Source organism: Podarcis cretensis (assembly GCF_951804945.1).
Source record: "Podarcis cretensis genome assembly, chromosome: 12".
Taxonomy (NCBI): Eukaryota; Metazoa; Chordata; class Lepidosauria; order Squamata; family Lacertidae; genus Podarcis; species Podarcis cretensis.
Window position 1 is genome coordinate 27,470,211 of NC_137181.1, and position 25,555 is coordinate 27,495,765.

At 40.7% G+C, this 25,555-nt stretch overlaps 2 long non-coding RNA genes across 3 annotated transcripts; one reads left to right on the forward strand and one right to left on the reverse strand.

Annotated features, from left to right (window-relative positions):
- Positions 1-5,822: 5,822 nt before the first annotated feature.
- LOC307200055 lies at positions 5,823-12,023 on the forward strand. Of its 2 annotated transcripts, none has more exons than XR_013832304.1 (4): positions 5,823-5,913; positions 8,633-8,792; positions 8,896-9,022; positions 11,488-12,023. It is a non-coding gene; the product is annotated as an uncharacterized lncRNA (long non-coding RNA). The 2 variants fall into 2 exon arrangements; XR_013832305.1 differs by lacking the exon at positions 11,488-12,023 and adding an exon at positions 10,970-11,097.
- Positions 12,024-21,511: 9,488 nt separating this feature from the next.
- On the reverse strand, positions 21,512-25,152 carry LOC307200049. The gene is made up of 3 exons (XR_013832294.1): positions 24,968-25,152; positions 23,914-24,006; positions 21,512-22,193 (listed from the first exon to the last, which is right to left on the reverse strand). It is a non-coding gene; the product is annotated as an uncharacterized lncRNA (long non-coding RNA).
- Between the last annotated feature and the right edge of the window lie 403 nt (positions 25,153-25,555).

Genomic DNA, 25,555 nt, shown 5'->3' on the forward strand with positions numbered 1-25,555 from the left:
AAGCAGGATGTTCATAGCTGAAGATTCAGCCCTGATGAAGTATAGTCAGGTGAGGCAAATAGGGCTATGTCCCTGTTTCAGCAGAACAAAGCAAGCTCAAGCAAGGCAAGGTGAAGCCAAGTCAAGGTTCAGGCAGGGTAAGAATTGAGGATACAGACAGCACCCTGGACAGCTCCATGGAGCATGTAGGCTGCAGCCTCATAGGAGCAAGGCTCAAATGTTGCTTCAGCAGCAGACAACTCCACCCTGAACCTTCAACAGAGCTCCAGCTAGGTGGCTAATTCCACCTTCAATGACAGAAGCTTCTTCTATCTTGGCTGTGAGCCCTGGAAGATTTGCCCCCTGCCTTGCAGGTTTTTTTTCACCTGGCCTGGGAGGGCAGAGCCTTGATTGATACCAGCTACAAAAGCTGATGCTACATATGAGACCAGAGACCAACTTGGCTGTCTATTGGTGTAGACCCAGCTCATTGAGCCTGAGCCACCACCTGCCATGAACCACCATTGGCAGGACTGGAAACAACAGCAGCAGTTACATTCTAGGCTTATGATCATATTTTATTATTTTGCTAATTATGATGTTTTAAATGTGCATTTTATTTTGACTTCTTTAATATTTTTTTTACAATTTTTTGTTAACTTTGCTAACTGTGCATTCTGTAGTTGAATTTTGCAATATTTTATTTTGAAATATTTAAGATAACATTTCAGTTTCTTGTTAACTTTCTTTCTTTGAATGTATACTTTATATTTGACTTTTTTCAGTAATATTTTGCTGGATTGCTTTATTTGAAGTTTTAATGTGTTGTAAACCACTCTGAGATTTATTGTTAATATACAGCAGTATAGAAATGAAATGAATAATAATAATTTAACAGACATTGACTCCAACATCAGCTAAAGTCCTCTGGTGTGGCAGCCTTGGGATCTGGCAATGCAAACTCCATAGACTAGGGTGGTGAGGGCAAAATAGGCTCATCATGTGCCCGTGGTTCAGAGATAGTGGAGACTGGTTCTGAGAGCAATCTCCTCTGAATCCATGGCCTCATCCCACAAACATCATAAGAAGCACTGTCCTAAAGTCATATATAAGAAAGTGGAATATATGTGGGTTGAGGGGTTATTAGCAATATCTAAACCCAAGAACATTTCTGTATTATAATTTGCTGTTTGAGAATGTTTATACAACACAGTATCAGACATGTGGTTTGTTATGCCTGTTTTCAAAAGAGCCATGCAACGGTTCCTGCAAAAGATTAGGTGTCAAAACAAAATAGTACTTTGGCCTAGGGTTCCTCAGTACCACTTTACAGATTAGATCAGGCTTCCTCAATCTCAGCCCTCCAGATGTTTTTGGCCTACAACTCACATGATCCCTAGCTAGCAGGGCCAGTGTCAGGGATGATGGGAATTGTAGTCTCAAAACATCTAGAGGACCAAGGCTGAGGAAGCCTGGATTAGATCGTAGTAAAACCCATGAGAAAGGAATATACGTTTGTTTTTTAAACTGCATATTAAAATCACATTAATTAACAAAATGTTTGTTATTTGAAATTACACATTACAGCAACAGACCACAATGACTCATAGCCGAGATAAGAACTATATGTCAAACAATTCAGACAGAAAACTGGCTCACAATTATTTAATCTAAATGAGCATTTTAGTCTCTCTCTCTCTCTCTCTCTCTCTCTCTCTCACACACACACACACACACACACAGACACATATTCAGGCATCAATAATTTTCATATCACTTTTTTAAACTTTTCACCCCAAATGCTAGTATTAAAGAAATTCAATAGGGCATAAAGATATTAAACATCTACTCCAATAACAGGAGAGCCTAGATCTGGAACAGTTGCTCCACAATTCTAAGACTGGGAGATGAATGCCACTGGTTTCAATAGAAATTCGAGTTTAAAATGACAATGTGTGTTTGACGGTTGGGAATGTTGCCCTGTAGCAGTCTCAGAGCAGTGTGATTGTGCTAAATTGCCAAGCTGCTGTGGGTAGCTTACAGATGGTTTACATTCATTCAGCATTTCCTCTCAACTGGGGGTTTACATTGTCATAGAAAACCTTATATTCTTTTACCCACCACACTGCCAATGCAAATATACTCTCCTGTAATTTGCATGAACAAGTCTAATAACCAGTTTATCTTTGGTCATCTGTAGTATGGGAGGCTGGCGCGAATGTCCATACCCCTGGACGGCTTTTCTTTTAAAATAAAGGGAATGCCAATACTTGCATCTTTTGCATTCCTTTTCTCCTACAATGATACTTGATGGGTTTGTGGTATTGGGGAAGGGGTGCTGGCATGAATTATCATAAAACTGATTAGATGGGTGTGGGGGGGATGAGAGTCGAAAAAGAAAGATAAAACCTCATTGGATCTAGGGAACCTTTTTTAACCTGCCCTCTGTCTAATACAGGAAAAACCCAAATAAGAATACTAACTTCAATTTATTTCTGTACTAGCAGCCTCGTACCCAGCGTTGCTCAGGAATTCTAAAAAACTGGTGCAGTTTTGAAAGGTTCCGCCTGTCATCTTGCTTCATCTAATTGTATCCAAATGTAGACAAAACCGTGCTTCTTGATCTCAAAAATCACCATGCAATATTTGGTTACAAAAACTTAAGCCATATCCAAATCCATAGGGTAGTATTCAACTAACTTCTACTCAAGAGTAGACTGACACAGCGCCATTAATTTCAATGTGTTTGCGCTGAAGAAAAGTTAGTTGACTGTAATCCATAGAGAAGAGTCAAACAAACAACTTTCCAATGTATATCAGATTCAGCTGTGTGTTAGTGCTTTCCATCTGTACTAGATTCTCTTATCTTTAGGGTTCCCCCCCAAATATATTAAGGTTTTCATCTGATGTAAAATAGAAATAGTGCATTCCATCAGTAATTATGAGCATTGCATCAGTCACTACTTCCATAAATCCACCAGCTGGGCAGTATAGTCAACCCCACAGGGTTGTTGTTGTTGTTGTTGTTGCTGTTGCTGTTGCTGTTGCTGTTGCTGTTGCTGTTGTTGTTGTTAAATCTATGTCCTGTCTTTCCTCACGTAATGATCCCAGGTGGATTAGAATTAATTATTTAAGAACCACTAAATAATAACAACATTTTAAACCCTAAACATTAAAATTCACAGTAGACATTACCAACAGCTGTTCTTCCAAAAGTAAACCAACCTCAGCTCATAACCTCACCTTCCCATGTCCTGTCCCTGCCAAAAGCATTTTTAACTGGTTCCTAAAAGTGCACAGAGTTTGTATGAATCAGGGTAGGGCTTTTCAGAAGCGTGGAGCCATCAACGAGAAAGTCCTTCCCCAGGTAAATGAACAGCATACTTCATCCAGGGATGGAATCACAAGGATGTGAAATGGTAGATGTGGAATTCACTGGTTTTGAATATGCTTCTTGTGCAAATAAGCTACAGTCCTGAACACCCTTGTTAGGAAGCCACATTGAACTACGTAGGTTTTGTGTCTGAATTAACATACAGTGGTACCTTGGGTTAAGTACTTAATTTGTTCCGGAGCTCTGTTCTTAACCTGAAACTGTTCTTAACCTGAAGCAACACTTTAGCTAATGGGGCCTCCTGCTGCTGCCATGCCGCCGGAGCACGATTTCTGTTCTCATCCTGAAGCAAAGTTCTTAACCTGAAGCACTATTTCTGGGTTAGCGGAGTCTGTAACCTGAAGCGTATGTAACCTGAGGTACCACTGTACTTGGGGTTAGTCAGTAAATTTTATACTCCTCCTTAAAGCAAGATAGCTTGCAGCTCAGTTTATAGGCCCTACATGGCTTTTGGAAATCATTTCTAAAGATTTAGGTTCCAATACGTAACTGCAGTTATAATGTTTACTTTCTGCTACAGAGTGTCATATGTAGGGCTATTCTTCATATATGAAGAGTTGAGCTGAGTATGGCACTAGAAGTGAGACTAGCAAGAAAAGTTGAGCACATCAGATTGGAGAAATGGGCATGAACCACGTCTGCAAACTGAAAAACAGGGCAACCAAAACAACATTTCAGATTGGGCCCACTTTCTCCATATTCAAAAACAATGAATTAAGAATGGGTAAACATAAATAAAGGGCACATATTCAGATTTCACATCCCCCATATAGTTCATAACTGGCTTTCATTCTACATGTAAAACATGTACAATCCATGCTGTGAGCTTGAAATCTGAAACTTATAGCAGTAAAGCTTTTCAGTGTAAGTACAGATCGATTGATAGCCCTTTATCTTCTGCTGTGACTAATGATAAGCCCAATGAGATAACACTACAATTTCACACTAATCTGCAGGTTGCATTGTTCACTTTGTCACTCATAAATATTTTTGCTTACTATAACTTGAGGAACAACCATTCATTCTCAACATAACCAGTGCAGACCAAAAATAGACTCAGCAAACAAGTCTTCATATTATAATCATCAGCATTGTTTGGGTTTGTGAAATTTTTAAGAGTATGTTAAATGATATGATTCCTTTCAACAGTATTGGTTTTAATATCTATTTCATGGGTACAGTGTTTATTTTGTACCATATGCCGTGCTTATTTTTCTAGAAAAGTAGGCGCCGGTACTCACCATAAAGTTGTTACAGTGTCACACTTAAAAAAAAAAGAGGTGCCAGTACTCAGCATGAAGTTGTTCCCACACAGCAATTATTTTTTTAATTTGTGGAGCAAAATTCCAACATGCACCCCCACCCTGCCTGCTGACTGAAGTGGTATGATCGAGGAACCGGAATTTGTGCAGACCAGGCCTAAGCCAAAAGACTTCATGGAAGTGACCCAAACCACAATAAACTTAGCCTCACATGATGCAGCTGCCTACAGTGTATCATTTTCTTCCTTCCCTGTATAACCAATTCAGAGACTACTCTTGCCTAGCTAAAATGTTAGTACTGTATTATCAGCATCCCAACTTTGGGATGCTGTCCCCAAATAGGCTTCATGCTCACTGCTGCACCAGGCTAAGACATTCTTATTTGTCCAGATAATTAAATTTTAGCCCTGCTTTGCAGTTTTTTCATCAATAGTTTTTGCCTCAATTCCTTATTCATTATGAAGGTCATGGTTTGTATTGTATTTGCACACCATCTTGGAACTCGTGGATGAAGGGGATAGAGGATGGTTTATATATTTTTCAAATAAATATGTAACATATTCAGTTTTCCTGAATCTGAATGAACTTGCCCACTGCTTCTGCCTTGCTGTGATAACTGAAGGATTGCTATGTTCTGCACAGCAGAGAATGTCAAGGAAAACCAGAAACATCATATTAGAAAACTTTCAGGCAATTATGCCATTGCAAAGGCATCTATATACCTGGTAGTTGTTGTTGTTATTGTTGTTTTTGGTAGCGATGAATCCAGTCTTGGAGAGGACTGACCATTGGGATTTTCATAAATGAACCATGCATTTCAAGACCGAAGTTTTAATTATAATTGCCCATTTACAAAGAACCATACTATGCTCTACTATAGCTTTCCAACTTTGGAATGCAAACCATTGGTGCCTATTGTTTTTCAGCCACAATAAATGAGGGCTTCACAGGAAGAAAACAGTTCCCCTTATCTGCTAAAGGCTGGCCTGCAGCATGTAACTATCAGCTGCTAGCATCACAGGGACTGGGAGGTAACCAATATAATGTGTGAGGAGAGATTAGAATGAATTGTTGACGTTGGTTTTGCCTCATAAACGACAGTCTCTTGCATTTGCAAGTTGGCTGTTTGTTACATTTCTTTTTCCTTCAAAGGCAGTTTTGTCTTATCTGATGCTGAAACTCTTCCATGCAGCTTTGACCGCAGAAGCACGCAAGAAAGAAATCGGTTGGAAATTTGTTCATGTCTACCTCTATGCTTGACATTTCTTCGCTGATAAGGTAGAGCTAAATATTGACTTTTTGGTTAAGTTCAGATTAGCTGTCTGGTCTACGAGCATTGATCGTAACCCATTATCTTTTTCCCATTTTGGGCCTCTGAGCTCAGCTGCCAAAAATGAGAGACAAAGGAATGGCAGGAAGAAAATTAATGTGCAGTAAAGATATCACTTTACTAGACAAAGCCACAATTACTGTTGACCTTTGATTTTATTTCCTGTCCATCTTGCATTCCAATAAAGTAATTCATATTTGCCTTGGCTTTCCTTTTCCCAAAGAAAACAATTTCTCTTCTGTCTACATGACAAGAAACCCTCTGCTGTTAATGCTGTTTGATAATAAATACAGGTGCTACCATAAGTACGCAGAATTAAAGTGCAGTGCTTGCTGGTGTAAGCTTCAGTCTGTTGCCTTCCTCTAACCCTATAAGAAGACTTAAAGACTTGGCCTGAAGGGGGAAAGAAGTAAGGGAAGAGGGAAAGCAAATAATGTTATTATATTGCCTTGCAGAAAGTCTTTGACAAGTTCCCAAGAGACTTCCAAGGAAATTAAACATCTGGAGTTGTGATGTCCACCCTGACATGGTTTAGAGCAGTTTCAGGCACTGTGGAGGGGTTAAATGAATGTGAATGAGGAGAGACTAGCCCTGCCATTTAGACCCTTGTCCTCTTTCATGCCAAACCTTCTTAAAGAGAAAAGGAAAGGATACATGGTTGCTTCCAGATAACCTGTTTAAATACGCATTCATCTTGATTTGTTTACACAGTATGTGGGGAGTTCAGATGTCCCTATTTTTGAGAGTTTTTTCTGATTATTATTTTTTGCAGGGATGTTGTTATCTGTCTGTCTGTCTGTCTGTCTGTCTGTTTGTTTGTCTTCTATCCTGCCCTTCCTCCCCAGTGGGTCCAGTGTAAAACATTAGACAACTTTGCGTCTAATAGCAATTGCTATTCCATACTTTCCTTGGCATTTCTCTGTCAATTTTTAAATTGCAAAAATTACATGGGGGGGGGGGAGCACTGAATAAACTCAAATTGCACAACCTGCTTTTGCGGGTATGCAATTAAATCCCACCAGGAATTCACAACCATCTGGAAGTGGTCCATGTCAGTTCTTCTCATGTCCACACCAGTTCCTCTACAGCCAATGAAGTAAGATCATTGGTTCCCTCCAAGCTCAAGCTCAAAGTGAAGGAAGTGGCAGTGAGCTGGCAGAAGTCCAAATAACAGAGTCACCATTGTGCTTGTTGTCATTATGTATACACAAATAGCTAGCATAGCACGAGAGAATCAATTCAACACGTTGGGTATTCTCTCAAGACCACTTGTTAGATAATAACATAAGGAGATTAAACAGTCATCAACACCTCCTCTCTTTTTTGGTCTCAACCTGTAATTAAATAATGCCTACCCTGCATTGTAAAATGTGGTTCCTTGCCGATGAAAGAAGCACATTAAGACACTGTCAAAAGTATGTTCAAATACTTTCCCCTGTAAAATGTTAAGGATTCCCAAAGCTCATTCAAGTTTAACACTCTCTCCACCCTCAAGTTCTCTTCTATTGCCATGTATTGTGCATAGTACAGAACATGCTTTTTGTGGGGGGGGGCACACCTCTCCTATGTGTATTTATATTCCAAATTAACAAGAAATCAGTGCAAAAGATCTACAGGGTGGAAATGTTATATGGTGCACATTCCACTCCCCTGCAGAAGGATATTCTGAGCTTAACACAGTTCAACAGGTATTTGTACTGAAGAACTGACCAGATTCCCCAGCCACATGGATAATAAACTCCTACCTGTACTGTACACTGAATGGAGGAGGATCCACCATGTTCCATCTGGCAACTAATATGCCACCAGCAAAAGCTCTTATCCTCCACAGACTTTTTTCTTTTGGTCATAGAACTATAGAATTGTAGGGATGAAAGGGGACACAAGGATCATCTCATCCGACTCCCTGCAATGCAGGAAACTTTCACCCAACGTGGGGCTCAAACCCACAACCCTGGGATTAAGAGTCTCATGCTCTGCAGACTGAGCTACCAGTTTCACTAATACAAGAGACATGCTGTTTTCTTAGAGTAGGGGGGAGGGGAGTGGTCTTTTCACAGCTCACTGTTTTACAAGCCCAGGAGGCAGGAAGCAGTAACAGGACTACTGCTGGCTGGGAGATGGGCATTCAGTTTAGCCTCCCCAGTCCTTTTCTGCTGCAGCTGCAGAATAGCAGCCTACTGGAGGAGCCAAAATGTTTGGCCAACTAGACCTATCTATGAAGCACAAGAACTTGCAATGGCTATAGCTGGTTTCCAGGAATGACGCCTATTTATTCAGAATGACATTGGGTCACTGCCAGCAAGCCAGCCTCAATACAGGTGACGCTAAAGGGGGTGTGACCCTTTGGAGTGTGATGTGGGCATGGGCATTACGGGATGAGCTTGTTCCCAGGTGAGAGACTGGAGCAGCACTGGGAGGGTAGAGGTTGTGAAACAGGTGGAATACTGTGCCTATGGTGAAAGCATATCCAGTGCGATTGGTGACTATTTGTTGATTTTTCTATTTTATGTCATTTTGATTGATTGTACTGATTGAACTTTTATTGTATATTCATTTGTACTAATATTTTTGGGAGCCTTTGGACACACACACAAAAAAGCAATGGCATAAATACAACAGAACATTTAGCTTTTGTTTATGACACTGGGTTTTTTTGTTATACAGGCGTCAAGGAAGAAATGTATTTTAAATGTGAGTTGTAACTTTCATGTTAACGGCTGGATCCAGAAAAGCTTTTCCAATCTGAGGGTCTTTTTTCCAGTGGAGGCAGCAGTCATCCCAAGGAGATGACATCCTTTCCTCCAATGGAAGATATTCCATTGTAGTAAGTTTTTCTGGATCCAACCCAATGCCAACATTTATATTGTGTTGATTTTTGTAGGTGTGTGCAAAAATAAATTCAAAGCTGTTGTTGTTGTTTAAAAAAGAATGAACATATTTTAAGAACCCTGCAACTGCTTTCTATAGCAAGTTTTGAGGAAACCAATGCTGCATTTGAGAAAGAAATTCCCTGGCCTGGGAAAAATGTTTTCCCACCCAAATGAAATTCCAAGGGTAAGTCTGTAAAAGCCAGCATTTTTATACCACTGGTTTTCTAACGTGTGTTTTGGTTCTTCTGTATGTTTTTAGTAGTTTGCCTTTTTAAAATCCTATAATAAGTAATGTAGTTATAAAGCTTAAAACACTATATTTGTATCTGTCATTTTAAAATAATCACCTTCTTCCAGTTGTATGGAAATGCCAAGCTGCTGCTAACATGTCAGAACACTCCAGTTTATAATAGCCTATTTACAGGCTTATATCTTAAACAATAATTCTATCTTCTTTACCACCACCTCACTCATCTTCGAAACTTTAGGAGAAAGAATAATTCATTTACAGAAATGCCCCACCCCCATTTCTTTCTTTTTTTTAAAGGCAGGATTCCCAAATCCCATTCAATTTCTTTTAGAGGAAGTTAGCATGTGCTTCAGTTTCCCACAGAAATCAATGGAACTTAAATATGCTTAACACTGGTCAAATGATATTCTAGTTAAAGTTCTTAGCTACAAATCTAACACAGTTTTCATCACTTAGTATTTCATAGACTCAACAAAGTTTATTGATATTGTTACCTAGTGGTTCCACTTTTTCTTGCATTCTTCCTTGGTCCTTTTGGATGTTTTATATTATTGTCAAACTTTTGGGTCAATTTCAATACTTGACAACTTTCAATTAATCTCCAATTTTTGCTTTAAAAGCTTTTTTCTTTATATTGTATCTTCATGCATTAAATGATGTGCGATATGAGGAATGTTTTCTGTAGACTAATCTAAAACATAACTCAGTTTAACTCAGTGAAACAAAGGTTGCTTCAAGATTATGTTTACTGAGTATTCATCCTGATTTTCTGCAACACCGTTTACAGGGAGGCTATACAAGATTGCCAAATACTGAGCATTTGTTTGTGTTTTCTGGGAAGTTATACAATGTTGTGACAATCACTTGTTATCCCTTTACAATGCATTTCCCCATCACTTTCCTTACTGCAAAAAGTCCATGTATTTCTTGTGTGCCAAAGTCAAATCCACTTTGCTGATATGCAAGTGAATTCCACCCACTCTATAGCAATAGTCTGGAAGTTTCTTCAGAATCCTACTATATAAGTGCTTATTCCAAAAGTAAGTCCTTTATTAAGCCTGCAACCCAATAAACAAAAAAATCCCCCATGTATCTACCTTCCATACCCATGCTGGTTTGCTGCTGCCTTAACACTTCTGGGTCATCATTTGAAGCCAAGCAGACTCACTTTGTATTCCCAAGTCTTTTCATTCTTCTCCAGATGTGACAGTCAAAACACACTCAGAACATCCAAAGATTAGAAACCATAACAACTTATCTGGCCCCACAAAATCACATGCCAAAACTATTGTTTACGCAGAATTGGAGGTGGAAAAGATACTTGGTATCTGCAGTGAATAATATTATGATGTTCAAACTGCAGTTCTCTGCCCAATTTGTGTAATTATAAGGGTGGGGGACTCAAAATCCTGTAAAATATGAAGGCAAGCCTCAAAAGGAAATCCTTTTAAAACTGTATGACCATTTTTTTACAAGTTCTATTACTGCACAATTCATTAGTTGCACAGCTAATCAGCAGGAGCCATGTATTTTTATTAACTCATCATGATGTACCACTTATATAAACAGGAAATGGCAATAGATTACATCACTATGGATATTGACTAGAGGATTACTTTTAATTCCAGAATTCTTGCAAAATTCAGCTTTCAAAATACAGATAACACACTACACACTATGTGGTCTTGGCTAAGGGTTGTTCATGTGTTCCCAATCACATCCAAATTTTAAGAGGTGTAGCAATCAAGACTGCATTTTTATCCAAAGTGAAGGAAGCAATTATTTGCCCTTCTTCAGTGACAAGCAGATTTGCATATGCTGCCTATGCTTGAATGGTTGCAGACTGATTAGACCAGCCTTCCATCCTCCATATTGTTTTAGATGTAACTCCATCAGGCTCCGACAGTATGCTTGCAAACACTGCAGTTGATGGGAATTATAGCCCAAAACATCTGAAGGGAACCAAGCTGGGCAAAGCTAGAATAGACAGAGAGCGTTAGCCTAATAAACACAATTCATAGAAGAAATTTTATTGCTTTATTTCATAAAATTTATGGTATACACTGCTTGGCTGTAAAACAACAACCTCAAAGCAATTTACAAAAGATACAAGGAAAATCAAGAAAAAAATTACAACCCTACTTTAAAACATACAAAAGTTAAAATACTAAAAGAGATTAAGATTGCCCCAACTTTCTAAGCATCTGGAGAGACTATGTTTGATATGGTAATTGAATCTGCAGTCACCAACCAACCATGCCGCTGTCATCATTTCACCCTAATCCCTCCCACGAATCCTGCCATTTTATTTGCAATAAGTTTAAACTCCTTTCTCTCCTCCTGCCCCAGTTCAGCACCATATCACCTACTATTTGTTATCTTATGTCTTTATCCTTTAGATCTGTTATGCATACCTGCTTATATGCTGCACACTGCTACAACTCTCTGGATCCTTCAATTTAATCTCCCTATCTTGTCTCTTAGCCGCTCCTTTATCATGGTGCCACCTTCATGTTACAGATGAAAATGACAGGAGGTCAGCACCAGAGACCAGACTCTCTGAACGCCATACTGAATTTTAAACTGGTGACTTGATTGTGTTCCTTTAGAAACACATCTTAGCTTTCGAAAAGAAAAGAAAAATACGGAGAGGTATCTGCTATATGAAATCCTAACAGTATGCCCACATTTGAGAAAGTTCCTTTGAAGGAGTCAAATGCATACCATAAAATAGTTATTTCATCAGGTGTGTGGGGTTTTTTGGACGGAGAAATCTCTCTCTTTCAATCATCCTCTCCCCTATTTATATATATATATTTAAATGATATGGAGTTGTGAAGTCTGTTGTCTCCAATGCAAGGGATCTCATTTAAATACATATGCCTTTGCCTTGCATTGTGTGAGCAGCCACGGAGTCCCTGTCCCCGCAAAGCCTGGCCATGGACACCACCACAACGGTCAGGGATTAAAAGGCCACAACTTTATTGATTTCAGAAGTAGGTCTCGCTCTATAGGACGCACCCGACCATAGGACGCACCTTGTTTTAGAGGGGGAGAACAAGAAAAAAATATTCTCCACCTCTCTGCTCAGCGCCCCTTCAGCGAAGTGGCAGGAGAAACGGAGCCCCTTCCATTTCTCCTCCCGCTTGGCTGAAGGGGCGCTGCGCAGCTCTCCCTCTCTGCTGAAGCCAGGAGAGTCTTGCTCTCCCGGCTTCAGCAAAAGGAGCCTGAAGCCTGCGGAGCGCAGCAGGAACTCGCGCTGCACTCTGAAGGCTTCAGGCGGCTATCCCTGAAGCCTGGAGAGCAAGAGGGGTCAGTGCGCACTGACCCCTCTCGCTCTCCAAGCTTCAGCGAAAGCAATGCAAAGCCTCTGGAGCGCAGAGGGAACGCTCCCTCTGCGCTTCGGAGGCTTCGCATTGCTATCGCTGAAGCCAAGGAGCCTGCATTCGCTCCACAGGACGCACACACATTTCCCCTTCATTTTTGGAGGGAAAAAAGTGCATCCTATAGAGCGAAAAATATGGTAAATCTCTGGCATAGGCACTGGGCATGTATACCTCTCAGCCTCCTAGTGGAGGGTCTGAAGCATGACAGGGTCTGCTTGGGGGAAGAAGGGGCCATCACAAAACACAGGCTTACATGGATGGCCCAACCCTAAGCACCGGGGAAGCTCCATGACCTGCTTCTTGCTCTATGGACAGAGACTTCAAAACCCCTCTAACAGGGTACCCTATAAATGCCACCGCTGGAAAGGGGGCGAGTCACCACTTCACCCCCAGAGGTTAGGAGATAGACTAAGGATTCTGCCCAAGGCCTAAACCACCAAAACTAGTGCTACAGTGAAGACAAAACCTGCAGCACAAGGAAAATTCCTTCCCGGCTCTGAATTTAGCAACCATCCAAAGACCATAGCAAAGCCCGCTGAGCTGGAAAGAAAAGGGGGGTTAAAAGAACAACAGCAGTGCCTAGGAATGGACCTGAGGGAAGACTGCATCCCTAAGGTCCGCTCCCCAAACCCCACCCTCCTGACCGCCACAGAAAGGCCGATTTGAATGGTGGGCTTGGTGGAGGCCTACAAACCTCCGTGGCAGCCAGGGAGGAATGACAATAGCCACTTGTAAAATGGCGAGACTCTGCGGGGAGAGGAGGCGCTGTGGTGGGCCGCAACTACCACTCACCATGGAGAGAGGTAAGCGGCCATTTCTCACTATATCATATGTGTATCTCCACACATTTGGAATAGCTGTACTCTCATTTGCATCTCCTTTTGGTGGGAATTAGAAGCAGAAAACATTAATAGGATTCTCACATAAGGTAATTAGAACTCGGGACAAAGGCTTTTATAAGCATTCTGAATGTGCTGGGGGGAATTAAAGGGCTGAGCAGATTTTCAAACTATGCCCCACTCTCAGCTCACAGTCCTCCTTTTCTTCCCTTTGGTTTTGCTATAAGTTTTTGACCAGCTTAAAGGTATGCAAATATGATAATGCATTGTCTAGCTTGTCCCTGAAATGAAAGTGTGTTTTTCTTGTGTGTGTGTTCCTTCCTTCATGCATTTTCAGTGTTTTCTGCAGATCCTCAAAGCACTAGCGGCGATTGCTTTAGGGATGTTGAAAAGTTTACGGTGAAATAAACACACTGACTATCCAGCCTAATCAGGATTTTATTGGCTCACAGGCCTTTTACAATCCTGGCAGAGTGCGGCAAAAAGGAAGAAAGGCAGCAGTTCAAAACACAATACATTTAAAAGCAATACAGTATGTGAGTTTTATTTATGACCTCCTGATCCCAGGGAAAGCATGCAGTACGGATCCTGTGTGGTTTAGCAGTCATCTCATGGGGTCAGGAAGCTAGAAAAACTCTGCATTGGCTCTAATGAAGCCAGAAAGTATCTGAAAGAAAGCTGCCACGTTAACCAAGGTAGGTGGCCTGGGCAGTAGAAAATAAAAGTATTTTAAATAGAAAGACATGAAGAAACAAGAGGAGTGGAAGAAAGCCATAGTGTTTCAGGACAGAGGCAAAGTAATAAAGGCTTTGCGCCCTCAGAATTACTAATTTTTTCCCTACTTGTTTATGCTACGTTTGAAGAAAAAAATGTCCCCAAGACTCTTCACAGATACTAAAACAAAAATTTCAAAATGAATAAGCAAAATAACCTGAAACAAATTCCAATCAGGTAGCCAATTATGACTCAACCCAAGAGAAAGAAACGCATCACCAAGAAAAGCAGGAAACAGCTTTACATAAAACCTGCATGTGTTAATTTATATAGATGCAAATTTAGACATAATTGTTGTAGTTTAAATATAAATACCATACCCCTCACCATAGTGAGGGTGTCTAACCTGTGCTGTACTCATTCTGCTGGACTTGGGACTAGAGTGTTCTTCAAACAGATAGCTCTTCAAATAGAGGACTGGGCTTTGTAAAGTAGAATGCAGGGCCAGTCTCAAGTGGGAACAAATCAAAAACATATTTCCATTTCATTCCAACTCTCAAAGTCCTGAAGGAGTAAGAAACCATTTTATCCGTCTATTTTATGTTTTAAAGAGAACAAAGATGAACATAAGCAAACCTCTGAAGGGAATGCAGTTTACAGCTTTAAGAGCCACCGCTGAGAAGGCCCTGCTCCAAATCGAAACCAATTTTGGTTCTCAGATGACACTTGGAGCAGGGTTTTTGGATGTCAAGGAACGAGAGATTAATTTGGTGAATTCCTACCTTAGCATCTTAAGTGGGATGGAAGTAATCTCCCAGAACAAACTGGAAAAAATTGTGCTAAACTCTGCAAATGAGTTTGTTGTCTCATTTACCTTCACTTCTTTACATTTTGAAATCCTAAGGAGTTTGTATAGAGCAAGAATGCAGAAATGGCCCATGAGAAATAAATCAATAATAAACACACTCATAGATAGTAAGGCCCATTGAGTTTGATGGGACCTATGTTTGAATAAATATGCTTAGGATTGCACTGTGCAGGGGCAAATAACCTATAACACCTATCTTCACAGCCCAGAAACATCCAATTGCTCCAATTGCCTTAAGGTCAGCCCTGATGAGACTGTGCAGGGGTTGGACTGACAAGCCCTGCACCTTCTAGGTCCCTGGTGTCGCCATTCAGAGTGCAGATTCAAGGACTTGTTATGGAAATAAAGGGGGGCACTTATTGGAAATCAGTTTTGTCACCTCTTCCTCCCCAAACCCCGACACAATGAGCCCAGCCACCTTTTATTCAGAGTCGCATAAGCACTACACTACAGCATGGCCATAAACCTGTACGTTCAACCACTGAAATATACACCCAATATGTAGCAATGGAGATTTATGTTACTGCTTTATGAATGAACACTGTGTTTTATGACTAGACTCTGTATTTTGTGAATTACCTAAGAGCCACCAATAGGGAGCTCTAGAATCTGACAGCTAACCAATTGGGTACTACCAAAGAGCAACCCCTATTGCTGAAAGCAGGTGACCAGCAGGGAATGCTTCAGCTCAGCCTTTGCACTATTGACTGAACACCCCCTGCTGTGCAGATAATGGAGAAAGCTCGTAAATTGTATCCCTTCTGGCATCCTGCCCAACTCTATTACGCTGGTGTAAACCCTGGTGCACCAGAAGCACAGAATAGCAGCAAATAAAATCTGCTCATACCTCAGCAACTGATAAGACTTGTCAACCAGTTCTTCCAAAGTCTTCCTAAATTATAAAGCTCTAAAATACAGGCCAAAAGAAAGCAGGTCTGGGAAGAGCGAGGCATACAATGGGCAGCACCAGTGAAAATGCCCTGCTGTATGTAACTCCTGCCCTGTCTTTTGATAGAGTGCCCACTTGCCCTCCTTTTTGACATGGAATGCTCTCTATTGGAGTCTCCAGGTTCTAGTTGGTTAATTGGTTTGGCAGCTACAGGAGAGCTATGAGATTCAGGTAAGGGTGGTCAGATGCCTTGTCAATCCCTTTCCCCCCCCCCCCAATTTTTTATTATTATTATTCATTTTATAACACAACTAAACAACACAAACAGAAAAACAAACAATACAAACAAATTCTTGTCTTATCCTTATTTTTTCTAAACATTGTTAGGTGAGCTTCCCCAAGTCCCCCCTATCTGATTTTTATTTTATGAGATGCCTTGTCTATCCCAGCAGGTATATAAGAGGACGACCCAGCCTGCCCCCAGTATGTCACACAACCATGCACCCAGGAATGAAAAGAACAGTCAAAGTGCCCATGTGGACTAACCCTAACTCTTGGTAATCTGCTCTTCCCTAGAATTTCCCTGTACTTTGTACTCTCAGTGATATCATGCTTCTAACACACAGTACACCTAGGCTGCAATCCTATATTGAAAGTCTCACTGAGCTCAGAGTAACTTACTTCTGTGTAAGATTGCACTGTAAGTGTCAATCGGTGTCCATTTCCCTTAGGAAACAGAGAGGATGCCAGTGGCAACTTTAGCTGCCCTTACAAATAAAACAAGAGCACAATCAAATCTAAAGTGACATCACAAGAACCATCCAGATAATTTCCCTTTCAGACGTTTCAGTAAAGGGCTGCAATAAAGACAATAATTATCTGAGAGTAGGAAATGGAGCAGACATAACCCATCTTTCATTCCAGTCTGAAGGCTGCAATTTCGTGGTTGTATTCCGTTCCTAATGCCATGCATTGACTATTAGCAGATTTCCTTCGCAGACTGGATAGAAGTGGATGTGTTTCAAAGAGGCTTCAGGAATGTCCCATATTCCTGGTAGCAATTTTTAGAAGCCTGCTCTTTTGAGTGACTGGCCTTTGAATGTCTTTAAAACAAGACCTGTCAAACAATCTGTGCTAGATCAGTTAAGTGAGTTATAGGGCTAAATGGAATGGCTGGAGACAGACTGCTTGCCCAGAGCCCTTGATCCAGTGCAAGCAATTCAATATCCTACTCAATATTTGGTAGAGGCATCTTCAAATATGAGTGCTTTTTACACATATTTATACACTGACGACATCTTGTCAAGTGGACCAGATATAAAGCGGTTACACAAAGAATCCTGGAGTGTGATCCTGCACTGAACAGATCACTTCCATTGCCCAAGTACAACACACTTCTCCTGGCTTGGCACAGCAGATATCACTGATAGTTTTCACCAGCATTCCATATAGATCTGAACAACAGCTGCAGCACCTTGCAATTTCATGCTTACATTGAATCCCAAAGGAAAGTCTCCAGAGACCTGACAAGTACCTGTGGAATTTTATGGCTTTTTGAGCGCAGTCCTATGCATGAAGTAGGAATGGGAAATAAATGTGGTTTGGTTCACATTTAAAGGCGAACCTACCTAATTTGCATGTTCTGAAACAAGAAGCCAATTAACCTATCCTTCAAAATTCACACTTCTCCAACTTTTGAAACTCAGATCTCCAGCCAACAGAAGCAGCCAAGATGCTATGGTAAAGTCTCCCAGTCCCACCCTCTGAAACAAATCCTGCAGGTAGAAGTGGTATAAACCACTGAGCTTCTTGGGCTTGCCAAGTGAAGGTCAGCGATTCAAATCCACACAACGGTGTGTCCCAGCTTCTCCCAACCTAGCAGTTCGAAAGCATACCAATGAAAGTAGATAAATAGGTACTGCTGCAGCGGGGAAGTAAACAGTGTTTCAGTGCACTCTGGCACGCATCACAGTCCTCCATGTGCCAGTAGCTTTAATTTGCTGAAATGAGCTCCACCTCTGCCACTGAGCTGCAGTGATGTCTTGGAACGTTCATAAACATTCTAATGCTTAGTGTCATCAATAAGCTATGAACACAAAGGGTGTAGGAATAAAAGGTATTATGTTCTATGGACAGGAAGGTAGGAATGACTGGGTGTGTTGAATTTCAAAGGTGAGCTATCATTTCTTAGGAGTGTTTTATGCATCACTTTCTGGTGACTGCATTGTTATAGGAAAGCATGCTTCTTAGTGCTGTGAAAGATGAGAAAAGCTGAGTTTAGAATGCAACTTTCGTTGAATTTTCACAGCTTTCTACTTATTATTCTCTTTACCAAGGTACAGTAAAGGTTGCAATATTAAACAGTGGGTACATGGTAGTGGCATAGAAATACAACATCCCATCCCTTTGACTACACAGAGTTGTCAAAAGGGCTTTTATGGGACTTGTTAGCATCCATGACACAATTTATTTAACCCGCCCTTTATTTGTATTATTTTTTCCATAGTCAGTTGCACAAAATCAAATTAGAAGAAGCAGTGTCCTTAACTAATCATTGATTCCTATGGTGCCCTCATTGGCTATCTAACACCCACACAGAAGACACTGACAGCTCTTTGATACATAATTGATATGGCTATTGAAGATCATACGCAATATAAGGGATTTTTTTTTTCAAAGTTTTAGGCTTATATGTAGCCAAGGTTCTCTTCTGTATTGAATTTCCTCCTAAGCTGTGATCCATTCAAGCTGCCCTTTTCATACAGCTGAAAGCAGATTTGATTAATATGATGTGTGTGTGTGTGTGTGTGTGTGAGAGAGAGAGAGAGAGAGAGAGAGAGAAAATATGAGACGATTAAGGAGTGGTGATGTGGGGAGCCCATGCCCTTTCTCAACATGACATTCTCTAGCATTATACAGAAGACTGTAGAGTCCTCCAATCTTTATAGTTTTCCTACTTGCTGCATCTGAAGTGGGGGTGGGATCTATTATCGGGGGGGGGGTTCATTTTTTTTATTTCTTATTACTGTTCCACTATCGTGTCCAGGTCAACAAATCCACAGCTGCCTATTGATTTCACTCAGTAACAAGACAGGAAAGGCCAGGTTTCAAGGAATGGTTTGCAGATTGGCTTTTCTTTGTGTGAGAAGCTTTCTTGTGAGGACCCCTTAGGAAAAAAAATTAAGATTGCACAGATGTCCTCTGTGCTCAGTGAAGCAAACTACCAAGTCAATAAATTTACAGCCTGACACTTCTGGTAACCAGCTTCTGTCTCCATATACTGCCAGTCATGGAAACAATCTTCAGAAAAAACTGGTGGTGTGGTGGGAAATAGTTCAGTATTAGTTCAATAGTGTTTTCATCTAGTTCACTGACCTTTTATGCAGCTTGTAATTAGAATGAACGTGTGGATATGGAGGCCCACATCATAGGAAACAGGGCTGCAGCCAGATTTCAAATTATTTATCCTCCAAACTGTGGTTTAGAGGGCTAGAGAAAAGCCCCATTCTTATCTGCATCCTCCTTTCATATGCTCCAAGTAATAGAAAATTTTCTCATTTGTGCAAACCATTGAATCTTAATTGACAATATGGAGTTTGTGTGAGCTGTTCAAAATTAGGCTGTAAACCTGTGCCGATGCAAGCACACAGAGAGACAAGAAGTAATTTTCTTAATCAACTTTGTGTATGTCCACATTTGATACCATCTAGTAAAAAATATCCTTCTAAAGATGTAAATAGAGCCCTGCAGGATCAGGTCAAAGAGCCATCTAGTTCAACATCCTTTTCCCATAATGGCCAGCATTCTTCCCACTTGTGATTCCCTAACTACTGGCATTCAGAGGCATATTGCCTCTGACAATAGAGGTAGAACTTAGCCATCATGGTGGGTAGCCACTGATAGTCTTGTTCTCCCTGAATTTGCCTCATCCTCTTTTGGGCCATTACTACACATCTAGTGGGAGAAAACTCCATAGCTTAATTATATGCGGTGTAGAATCATAGAATCATAGAATCATAGAGTTGGAAGAGACCACAAGGGCCATCGAGTCCAACTCCCTGCCAAGCAGGAAACACCATCAGAGCACTCCTGACATATGGTTGTCAAGCCTCTGCTTAAAGACCTCCAAAGAAGGAGACTCCACCACACTCCTTGGCAGCAAATTCCACTGTCAAACAGCTCTTACTGTCAGGAAGTTCTTCCTAATGTTTAGGTGGAATCTTCTTTCTTGTAGTTTGGAACCATTGCTCCGTGTCCGCTTCTCTGGAGCAGCAGAAAACAACCTTTCTCCCTCCTCTATGTGACATCCTTTTATATATTTGAACATGGCTATCATATCACCCCTTAACCTCCTCTTCTCCAGGCTAAACATGCCCAGCTCCCTTAGCCGTTCCTCATAAGGCATCGTTTCCAGGCCTTTGACCATTTTGGTTGCCCTCCTCTGGACACGTTCCAGTTTGTCAGTGTCCTTCTTGAACTGTGGTGCCCAGAACTGGACACAGTACTCCAGGTGAGGTCTGACCAGAGCAGAATACAGTGGCACTATTACTTCCCTTGATCTAGATGCAATACTCCTATTGATGCAGCCCAGAATTGCATTGGCTTTTTTAGCTGCCGCGTCACACTGTTGGCTCATGTCAACAGTGAAGAAGTACTTTATTTTGTCTGCTCTAAATGGAACTGCAATGATTGATTACTTACTTACTTACTTACTTACTTACTTACTTACAAATATTATTGTCCTATCCAGGCAGGGAGACCCATTTCTCTTTTAACTACTAGTGATTCTAGCATATTGTGGGAAGCTGCCATACAGATATACACTAAGCGACATTTGCAATACTACTGCAATAAAAACATTGTTTAGAATCTTTTAAATGTGTTGTTGGGTGAAGCAGTGGTTATTTGTTGGTTTTTGTTCTTGTTTTTAATACGTATTTTGTGTTTTTTATCTTGTATTTGTGAACTGCCCTCAGATCTACGGAGTATACAAAATAAATAAATAAATAAATAAATATTCTAATTGTCATATCAATAAATTTTAACTTACATAAGTTAACCCGGCACTGTTTGTAGCTCAAGCTGACATTTGCATGTCATGTTCAGAGAATGAGAAATCTGTGAATGTGGCTTATTAAGCAATGGGTAGCCTTAGAATGGGACGTGGGTGGCGCTGTGGATTAAACCACAGAGCCTAGGACTTGCCGATCAGAAGGTTGGCAGTTCAAATCCCCGCGATGGGGTGAGCTCCCGTTGCTAGGTCCCTGCTCCTGCCAACCTAGCAGTTCAAAAGCACGTCAAAGGGCAAGTAGATAAATAGGTACCGCTCCAGCAGGAAGGTAAACGGCATTTCCGTGCGCTGCTCTGGTTCACCAGAAGCGGCTTAGTCATGCTGGCCACATGACCCGGAAGCTGTACGCCAGCTCCCTCGGCCAGTAAAGCGAGATGAGCGCCGCAACCCCAGAGTCGGTAATGACTGGACCTAATGGTCAGGGGTCCCTTTACCTTTACCCTTAGAATGCAGTTCAGTAAAAATCCACTCAACAGAATTAACAATGAGCATAAAGCAATGTATTTATGACACACACACTGGGCACATTCAGACAAAACACTGGCTGTTAACAATGGCTATTGCACAACCTCTGTGCTAGTACACACAACCCAAGCACTCCTGATTTGTTCTTCCCTTCCTCCCAGCCAGGAAACAAACCATGGAGTGGCTTATTTTTCTGCTGGGAAAAAGGGAGGAGCAATACTTTGATTCCTAAACATGAGTGCCGTTTCAGTTGTAATACAGTGATACCTTGGTCTACAACCATAATCTGTTCTGGAGGTCCGGTTGTAAACCAAAACAGGTTGTAACCCAAGGCGCGCTTTCACCAATGGGGCCTCCCAAAAAAATATGCGTTGTAATCCCCCCCAAAATGGGTTGTAATCCAATAAAAGGGACACACACTTCAGGGTTTGACGTGGTTGTAATCCAAAACGGTTGCAAACCAAGGTGCTACTGTACTAAGTCAGTCACTAGTTTCGCCACTAAGTAGGAAGGAAGGAGCGAAGGAGGAATGTGCAGATTGTGCACCCTGATTATGGTGATTAGGTCTAAATAAAACTAAAATTACAGTCCTTATTTTGACCACAGGAGATAAGGACTAATATTTGTAACCATGTAACTGCCATCGCAGACTTTCAAAGATTATATATATTAAGAAATATATTTTAAAATCAGCTATTATTCATATGGAACTACTGTATTGGTATTAATTTCAGCATGAGAGATTCTATATTTTGTTATATATCCTCTTCACTTCGATGGAAGAAAAGTCATGATATGTTGCCACCTTCTGGATGAAATGAGAAGAAAAACGGATTTTCCCCCTGCATCTTCATCTGATTTTAAACCTGGAATCTAGATTTAGCCAGATAGATATTTGAAATTTTGCCTCTTGTCATTTAAAATAGTATTTTGATAGATTTGTTAATGTACACATGCACACAAAAAGCGTAATTATGATAATACTAGGTTTTTTAATAGACTGCATTATTGCTAGCTATGATCTTTTAATTAAATGATATGGCAAAATACGTTTTCCATAAACCATTTTTCCTGTTTCAAAGCCTTAACAATAATTCCTATAAATTCCAGAGTGATTACTGAGTATCAGTTCCACATTTCTACTTAAACAACATAAAATATAACTTTCTTCTGAATTCTCTCTCAAAATGTGCTAGAGTAAAAGGGCGTGTGGGGGGGTTGGGGGGTACATGTGTATTTAATGCAGCAAGCACCAACATACCACATACGTACTGTGTGACCACCATGTGGAGCCCCTTTCAATGCAAATTGAGAAGACTTGCCCCTTATATCATCTGCATTGCAAGAAGATTAGGAGAACGTTCAATTTCCGTGCAAGACCCAGAAGAACTGGCCATTTGTAGCTTTAAGGAACAGGTCCCATTCTTCCTTGCTATTAACTAACTTCTAAAGACTCAGATTTCCCAACTGATAAGGTTTTCTGGACAGAAACACTAGATTCAAGATCAGAGATTGCTTTACTTTGCCATGCAAAAACTATCAAGCAAACAACAATGAATCAGAATGATACATTAAAAATAAAAATCACACTACATACGTGGATTGGATTACAAATGGTAGGATGTCTATGTGATCAACAACTCCCCCCGTCCTCAGTGACCACTGTTAATAACATACTGTAATTTTCATGGTCTATACTTTCTGTATTTCTTTTCCTTCTGGCCTCATTGTTTACAATCCCTCCCCCAAACATGTATCTGCAACTTAGGACAACACTTTGTGCATCTGATGACATGGACAGCAGCCCACAAAAGCATACGGCATAATAAATTTGTTAGTTTTTTAAGTAGTTAGTCTTGAGTCGTTATTCAACCTGAAGTGATGTCCATATTTCTGACTCTGTCTATGATTTGACCAAACTCAGCTTTTTATCTGGTAACCCACCATTGATTTTTACTGTTATATGTTATTCTGTATAAAAATTCTATTATAAACACTAAAAACCCACGAAGTCGCTTTGTTGCTTTTGCAATAATCTTAACACAGCTTCCCCTCCAGAAAGTATTCCTGCGGGGGATTCCTTCGATTTGGAATGGGTTTTTTGAGATGGCATAATCACATGCTGTAGATTCTGTAAAGTTTGTAAAAAGTGCTTTTGCGAAAGTCTCATAAAGTTACATGGGGTTTGCTACGCTCATTCACTGCCACAGAATCATAGTTCAGCTCAGCTGAAGAAAACACGGCCATTTAGTTTTCCAGATAGGCTGCGAATGGTTTCAATTACCTGATGTTGCGGTTCAATCCATCAGTATAACACTAAACACATCAAGGCTAGTCATGCCAGTAAAACAGTGGAATGTTTATGGGGAATTCAAGATTATGCTGCTATATTCTCTCCATGTAGCTGGCCATAGCCCTGTGCAAAATTGGGGGGGGGATACAAGTGTTTGGCCACAGAATCTACAAAAACTTAAATAAAAGAGGGAGGAAAGTCTAAGATTATGATAATATTTTAAAATTGTGTACAGTTTATTATATAGTTCCAGTCATATCAACATTATGTAAGGGAATACTCGGCTGGTTTTGTTTTTACCTTTATTCCAAGCCTGCCATACTGAATTATTATCACAAGAAATGTTGTAGACCTTCCATGCTTCTTCGTGTACTTTTATGGGCCTGTAGCAGTCTAAAGAAAAGAACATGCATTGTGTTATATTGAGCTCTTATGTTATGAGGACTAATTTTTAAACTGATGACCCCTTCTCACGATATGGCCACCACACAGATATTGCTTGAAACTCCATTACAACTGAAATTTTATTTCCTTTCATTTTGCATGACTAATAGCTTGGCAGCTGCGAGTGCAAGACATATGTTCCTAGTGCGAAGGATTGTTTAGCTTGTTACGCCTGCAACTGTTCCCTGAATTTGTTTCCAGAAGTCAATAATGAAAAGAAACTCAGCCAGATGTGTAAATATATGCCACTAGTGTTACAGCTCCTCTGCATTTACTCTGGCCAACTCCACTTGCCTTCTGAACACAGAACAGCATTTCATGGTTTATTTTCATGCAAATATCTGAAGGAATTGGGAATCAAATACAGTACAGTGATACCTCAGGTTAAGAACTTAATTTGTTCTGGAGGTCTGTTCTTAACCTGAAACTGCTCTTAACCTGAGGTACCACTTTAGCTAATGGGGTCTCCCACAGTTGCTGTGCTGCCGGCATGCAATTTCAGTTCTCATCCTGAGGTAAAGTTCTTAACCCGAGCTACTATTTCTGGGTTAGCGGAGTCTGTAACCTGAAGCGTCTGTAACCTGAGGTACCACTGTACCTCAAATGAGGGAACAGCCATATGAATCCACCAGTCTGTCCTCAATAAAGCTAGGGATTATTCTACAGTACTTGCAGAGCTTTTAAACTCCAGGTGGCCTGTAGTTTATACTTCCTCTTTGCTTCCCCTGTGTTAAACTTATTGAAGTATTGTTTATTTAAAGCATTTGTAACCCAGGCTTCAGCTAAAAAGGCTCCCAGAACAGCCTGCCCACAATCTAAAAAACACAACACGATGGAAAAGGGACAGAGAGGAAAGGGGGGTGGAATCAAACTCAGGCTCCAGTTGTTAAACAGTTGTTCTTATAATGACCAGCTTGTGTGATTCAGGAGTAAGAGGTGCCTGATAGAGCTGGGGTTTTAGCAAAAGTAAGATAGGATGAACCCTGCTTTCTATTTCTCCCACTGATGCAGTGTGACAAAATGGCTGCTCCCAGGTGACAGTTGTAAGGAGAGGAGGCCTGGTGGAGCTTCTTCTGGATAGAATAAGCTGTGCTTTCCATCTCTCCCACTGGAGGAACGGAATCCATCAATAAATACATTTTATTATTATTTTTAGTAACATTGTAATCTTAGTTATGTCTGCTTAGATTTAAGTACAGTGGTACCTCTGGTTACGTACTTAATTCGTTCCGGAGGTCTGTCCTTAAACTGAAACTGTTCTTAACCTGAAGCTCGACTTTAGCTAATGGGGCCTCCCGCTGCTGCCGTGCCGCCACTGCGTGATTTCTGTTCTCATCCTGAAGCAAAGTTCTTAACCCGAGGTACTATTTCTGGGTTATCAGAGTCTGTAACCTGAAGCGTATGTAACCCGACGTACCACTGTAAATCCCATTCATTCAGTGGGGCTGAATCCCCACAGAATGTATATAGCAGGAGTTCCCAAACCAGTTTGCAAGCT